This window comes from Arachis hypogaea, chromosome 2, assembly GCF_003086295.3.
Source record: "Arachis hypogaea cultivar Tifrunner chromosome 2, arahy.Tifrunner.gnm2.J5K5, whole genome shotgun sequence".
Classification (NCBI taxonomy): domain Eukaryota; kingdom Viridiplantae; phylum Streptophyta; class Magnoliopsida; order Fabales; family Fabaceae; genus Arachis; species Arachis hypogaea.
Genome location: NC_092037.1, coordinates 48,667,087 through 48,673,487, shown reverse-complemented (window position 1 = coordinate 48,673,487; position 6,401 = coordinate 48,667,087).

Sequence of the window (6,401 nt, the reverse complement as noted above, 5' to 3'; positions counted from 1 at the left end):
AAAAATTTATTTGGGTCATTATTTTCTATATTATGCTTGTGCGGAATTGTTTGACAATTATATATTACTTTTTAAAGGGTTGCTTGCATGTTTCAAATTCATTCTTCCCCTATCATATTAAACATGCATACTAAGTGTTTGTGAAAATGCCCGTATGGCATTGTGCATTCTTCATTATTCTATCCTTCTACTCTAATGCCTGTTTTTCACAAAACCCTTTCCAATATTTTATTAATTAAATATAATTCTCAATACAAACATTATTGTTAGTTTCATATGACTAATAATACATTATGGCTTTTAATGTTTGATTTATGCTACTCATGCCCTTGCCAGCATGCCAATAAACATCTTGCATATAATTGCTTTAATAGGCCTTGCTATATTTCCATTGATGTCCTAATTGCATGTAGTCGCGACCATGTATTTAAGACATTATCCCTTACCTTGGCATTGATTATCACTTGAACCTTCCTCCTCCCGATTCTAGCTATTTGAATTACATGTCCCTTTCCTTTCTCCTTTTTTCAGGATGGCCACCAAAAAGGGTAAAGAGAAAGCCTCTAACAAGCCACCGGCGAAGAGCAGAACGACAGGAGCACCAGATGAGGAACCACAACCCCCACTTACCTGCACATCTTTGCATGCACCGAGAACGGTGCAATCTTTAAGTGTGGGGAGGTCGATACCGATCTCCACGGGTTAGTTAGTCCCGTCTCAACACCAATTTTTTATTTTTGTTTTTCATTGTTGCATTTACATGTTTGTTTGATTTTGTGCATATATTACCATTACTTGGTTGAAGTGATGAATTCTTTTTCAAGAAACTTTTTAAAGCATTTCACTAATTTGAATTAATTTTTTTGTTAAATTTGTCTGCAGAAATATTATATTGGAACATGGTTTAGAGCTCAAACACACAAAACCAGTGAGATTTTGAGCCTATTTGATTGGTTGCATTTTATCAACCAATATATTTTATTTTTTTGTGTGTGTTGTTCTCTCCAAAATTGTAATCTTTGTCTTGCTTAATTCTATATTTCCATTGTTTGATGTATGCATGCACTTATATGATTGAGGCCTTGTTTCACTAAACTTACATACCCATATGGCCTTACCCTTTCATTATCCTTTGCAAACCAATTTGAGCCTATTTTACCCGTTTATTCTTTACTTTAGCTCATTACTAAATTTAAGCAAAAAACAATAATGTCCTTAATTTGAATCCTTGGTTAGCTTAGACTAGTAAAAGTGCTCATGATTTAAGTGTGGGGAAGTTAGGTTTGAAAATATTTGGTTTGAGTAATTGGGTGTTGTATATTTTTGTGAAAATGTGCAAAATAATAGTTGAGCACATATTATTGCATTCAATACTTTAATCATATGCATTGAGAAAAATAAAAAAAATAAAAATAAATAGAAAAGAAAAAAAGTGAAAAAGAAAATAAAAAGAGCAAACAATAAAAAGGGGACAAAACACCCCAAAGTAAATGGTGAAATCAATGCATATGAGTTGTACTTAAATTTGGGAAGCATGAATGTGTGGTAAACATAGTTAATGGACAGTTAGATCTTGAATTGTGATTACATGGATTGTCTTAAGTTAGGTGGGAAAAGTTTAAGTTAATTAAGGATTCAGATTTTAGTCCACTTGGCCAAATACAATCCTACCTTGACCCTAACCCCATTACAACCCTTAAAAGACCTCCTGATATGTGTATCTGTGCATTAATTCTTTGTTGAATGGTAGAAGAAAAGCAAGCCTTAGAAAGCAAGGTTAGTAGAGAATTGAGAGATTGAACCTTAAACACCTGAGCGATTAGAGTGCATACACTTCCGGTGAGGGTTCGATGCTCAATTCCTTGTTCCCTGCTTTCATGAGCTATTTTCTTCTTGCAAGTCATTTGTACTTTATTTTGTGATTTGAATTAGTGAAATCCAGTTCATATTTGTTCTTGAAAGATTTATTTACTTTTTCACCAAGTAGGTAGAATCATTTTAGCATGTAGTTGCATTCATATACATAGGTTGCATTTCATGAGTCTCATTCTCCCTTATTCATTCTCTTTGTCTTCTTGAGCTTAGCATGAGGACATGCTAATGTTTAAGTGTGGGGAGGTTGATAAACCACTATTTTATGGTTTATCTTGTGCTAAATTGAGTGGTTTTTATCAGCTTTTCACCCACTTATTCATATGAATTGCATGATATTACAATTCCTTCCTAGTTTAGTTCTATGATTCAAAACTTGCTTCCTAGAGATCTCTTAATTACGTATTTGAATTCCCCTTTATACCATTTGATGTCGTGGTCCGTGTGATTAAGTGTTTCAGACTTCATAGGGCAGGAATGGCTTAGAGCATGGAGAGGAGGCTTGCAAAAAGGGAAGGAGCACAAGAAATAAAGGAGACAACCAGTGAACAGCGACGCGCACGCATGACTGACGCGTGCGCACGCTTTGGACAAAATCACAGCGACGCGTACACATGGATTGGAGTTCGTGCAAATGACGTGAGCGCGTGCCTGACGCACACGCGTGGCAAGGAAAACGCTGAATGACGCGTACGCGTGACCGACGCGTACGTGTGACCTACGCCATCTGCAGAAATTTCAGAAGACGCTGGAGACAGTTCGGGCTGCATATTGACCCAGATTTCAGCCCAGAAACACATATTAAAGTCAGGGAACATGCAGAGACTCAAATAATCAGATCATACATAATTTTAGAATTAGATGTAGTTTTTAGAGAGAAAGGTTCTCTCCTCTCTCTTAGGATTAGGATATATCTTAGGATTTAAGATTTCTTTTAGTCATTAGGATTGTCTCTTCATATCAGGTTCAATAATCTATGTTTCTCTTCTACTTTTATTTACTCTGATGCTTTATGTGTATTTGATTTATGTTGCCCAATTGGCTTATAAGCCATTCATGTTATGATTTTCTTTATTTAATATAATTTGAGGTATTTCAGACTCATGATTGTTTTGCTCTATTTTATGATTTCTTCTCCCTTTTGGCTTTGGTTAATTAATTGGTAATACTTGAGTTATCAAACTCAGCAGTGGTTGAAATTGACAATTGCTAATTAATTTAGATCGCTCTAAAAGTTGACTGAAACTTGAGGATCAATTTAATTAGTCTACTTGACGTTCCTTTATTTAATAAGGGATAATTAAGTGGAATTAAAACCCAATTCTCAGCACACCTGATCAGGATAACTAGGATAGAAATTCCAATTTTCATACCTTGCAAAGAGATTTATAGTAATTGATTTATTAATTCCTGCAATCTATTTATTCTCTTGTTCAAACCCTTTTCAAAATCCAAAATTACTATTTTCCATAACCAATAATAAAACACACCTCCCTGCAATTCCTTGAGAACACGACCCGAGGTTTGAATACTTCGGTTTATAAATTTTATTGGATTTGTTACTTGTGACAACCAAACGTTTGTAAGAAAGGAATTTTGTCGGTTTAGAAGCTATACTTGCAACGGGAGTTTATTTGTGAAAATTCTAGACCGTGCGAGAATTTCGTTCTTCAGTGCGCACAGCCTTGTGCATCTACACAGGTCCCCTATTTTTCCAGTTCCCATGCGTACGCACAGCAACGTGCGCATGCACACCCTTAAACACCCTCTCTGTTCCCAGCACGCACACAGGCTGTACGTGGGAACAATCTTTTCCCCTTTTATGCGGCCGCACACCACTCATGCGGCCGCACATGTGCCCCTTCTAAAAAAAACCTTGTGCGTGCGCATAGAGCTGAGCGCATGCACAGCAAGGAATCAATCCTCTGGCCGCAGCGCACGCACAAGCTGTGCGTGTGCATCCAGCTCCTTTCCTCCTTTTGTGCAAGTGCACATCCTTTGTGCGCCCGCACAGGTTGCGTTACACCTTCTGCTCGGAGCATCCGCACAACTTTGTGCGTGCGCATATCCCGTTTTTCTCCCTGTGTGCGTCCGCATAAGACCCTTTTCGAACATTAATTCGAAAAGAGGGAGGGTCGCACTTCACTTTCCACACCCCTCCCTTCCCTGTGTTTCTCCCTGCACATCGCCACTCAACCCTCTCACACCACTACCTACCTCCACCTCGCGACCCACCACTACCGGCGACAACGCTCCCGCCTCCATCACCTCTCTCTCTCTCTCTCTCTCTCACTTTTCTCATCCTTTCCCTTTCTCTCTCTCACCTACATTTCGCCCTTCTCTCTCTCCCCTGTCTTGGCCACTTCTAGCCCTAGGCTGCGCCTCTCTGTTCCGGCAAGCAGCACCTGCAACGGCGGACCACTGTGCCATTGCACCGCTGCACCCCTCCTTATCTTGCCCAACCTTCCTTCATCCTTCCCTCTCTATCTGCTTCCAGGTTTCTTATCCCCTACACTGTATCATTTCTTCCTATTTCCTGCTTTATTTTACTGCTTTTGTTCATTTTTATTTTTAATTTTGTTTTAGTTACTAAGTGGTTTTAGGTTAGATGACCAGTCTTTCTTGATTGAATCTGTGATGTTTGTTGATACAATTGAATGTTGCTGAGACTAGGTGATGTTGGCTGATTACTGTCGAATTTTGCTAAGACTAAGTGCTGTTCCTAACTGGACTGTGACGCTGCTATCTAGATTGAACTGTGATTTCTGTTGCTAATTTCTGTACATGTTGTGCTTGCTGAAATGCCTGAATGAAGTTTTGTCTGATTTCTTGGTCTGATCAGCATAAACGATTGGATTTTGCTGTCATTTGGCATTTTACTTTCATGTTGTGCAAAATTTCTAAAAATTATAAATGCTGCATGAAATTTATGAGTTATACACTTTGCACCTTCACTTTGTTGAAGCATTAATCCGAACTTGATTTTGCTTTGTAATTATCCTGTTTGATGCCAATTTGGCTGTGCATATCATCCTTTAACCTGCCAACTATGCACTCCTGATTTTGTTCTTAAATCCAAATCCGATTGAAAATTATAGCTTTCATCATTCTATTTGGTACTTTTAAGTGCATAGCATGCTGAGTTACTGCATTCTGTGCTAACTGCTTGGTGCCTTTTACAGTAGTACATATAATGTTGTTTTGTAAATTGATCAAGTGCTTATTCATGTATCTTACACATCAATGACCATATTCATAGCAACTTATTCCTTCAAGTTTTTTAGCAATGTCCCTTGTTTTCAATCAAGCACTGCTTTGGACAGGAAGCTTTGTATATGTGCTCATTCCTTATCCTTTCAACATGAATATGTGCAAGTTTTTACTGTGACTTTGATTTTTGCCTTTTGTGCCAAATTTTCCAGACTCTTTCAACTTGCAAGGACAATTGCAATAATCAATTTCTCCCATTCAATTCACTTACATAATGCACCTAAGTCATACCTACGCTTTCATTCTTTATCCATTCATTCGGCTGTTGCTTAGGTTGCTTGATCTTGGAAGAACACATTTCTTTTGAACCTTTAACTGTTTTATGCATATTATCCCTTGATTTTGTATTTGGTTACCTGATTGGCTCTTACTTGAACTGTTTAATTATATCGTTCTTCTTCCTATGACTTTTATCTGTTCTCCTGAGTTATATTCTATTTTTGCCTTCTTTCAAGATGACTCGCAAAGGAAAAGAGAAAGCCAACCCTTTGGCTCGTCCTTTTCCTGCGCCTTCTAGTACCTAATCAGATACATTCATAAATGCTGAACCCTAAGAGCAATATAAGAAAATAGAAAACAAAGCTTTTCACTATGAACGAAAGCTTAACTTGCCTGAGAAATATGCGGACCAAGTTTTTGACAGACTTAATTTTTATCATTGGGAGTTCGTAAAATTCGATCTGGTGGAAGTTAATGAACATCAGGTCAAAGAATTTTATGCAAATCTCCTAAAGAGGGATGTCCCAACTGTCTTCCTCAGAGGTGTCACTCTGGACACCTCTAATACTGCTTTAGAGGCCATCCTATGTATTCCGCATATTCCTCCGGCTCGTGACGCCTACACTTAGATAGTGAAAGATCTATTGTCGGGCAAGCTTTCACTGGATGTTGTCTTGAGGAAGATTGGCACACCTGAGGCTAGATGGGAGTATAGCAGGGGAGAAAATAGGGTCTCGCAGAGCATTAAGTGCACTTATCTCAACCCGGAGGCAAGGATATAGTAGCAGATCATCGCTGACTACATCCTTCCAAGCATGCATGCCACGCACATCAGGGTCCGTGTGGCAATCCTCCTGTGGGCCATTCTGAAGGAGAAAAGGATCTCTGTTCTTCTCCTCATCAGAGATTCGATGTGGAAGGTGACACAACAGCAGAAGTACAATATTCCCTTCCCATCGTTGATCACCAGATTGGTCACTCTATTGGGAGTAGAGAGACGGCAGACAGACCGGATGTCCGTCCTGATTAGCAAGCAGTCA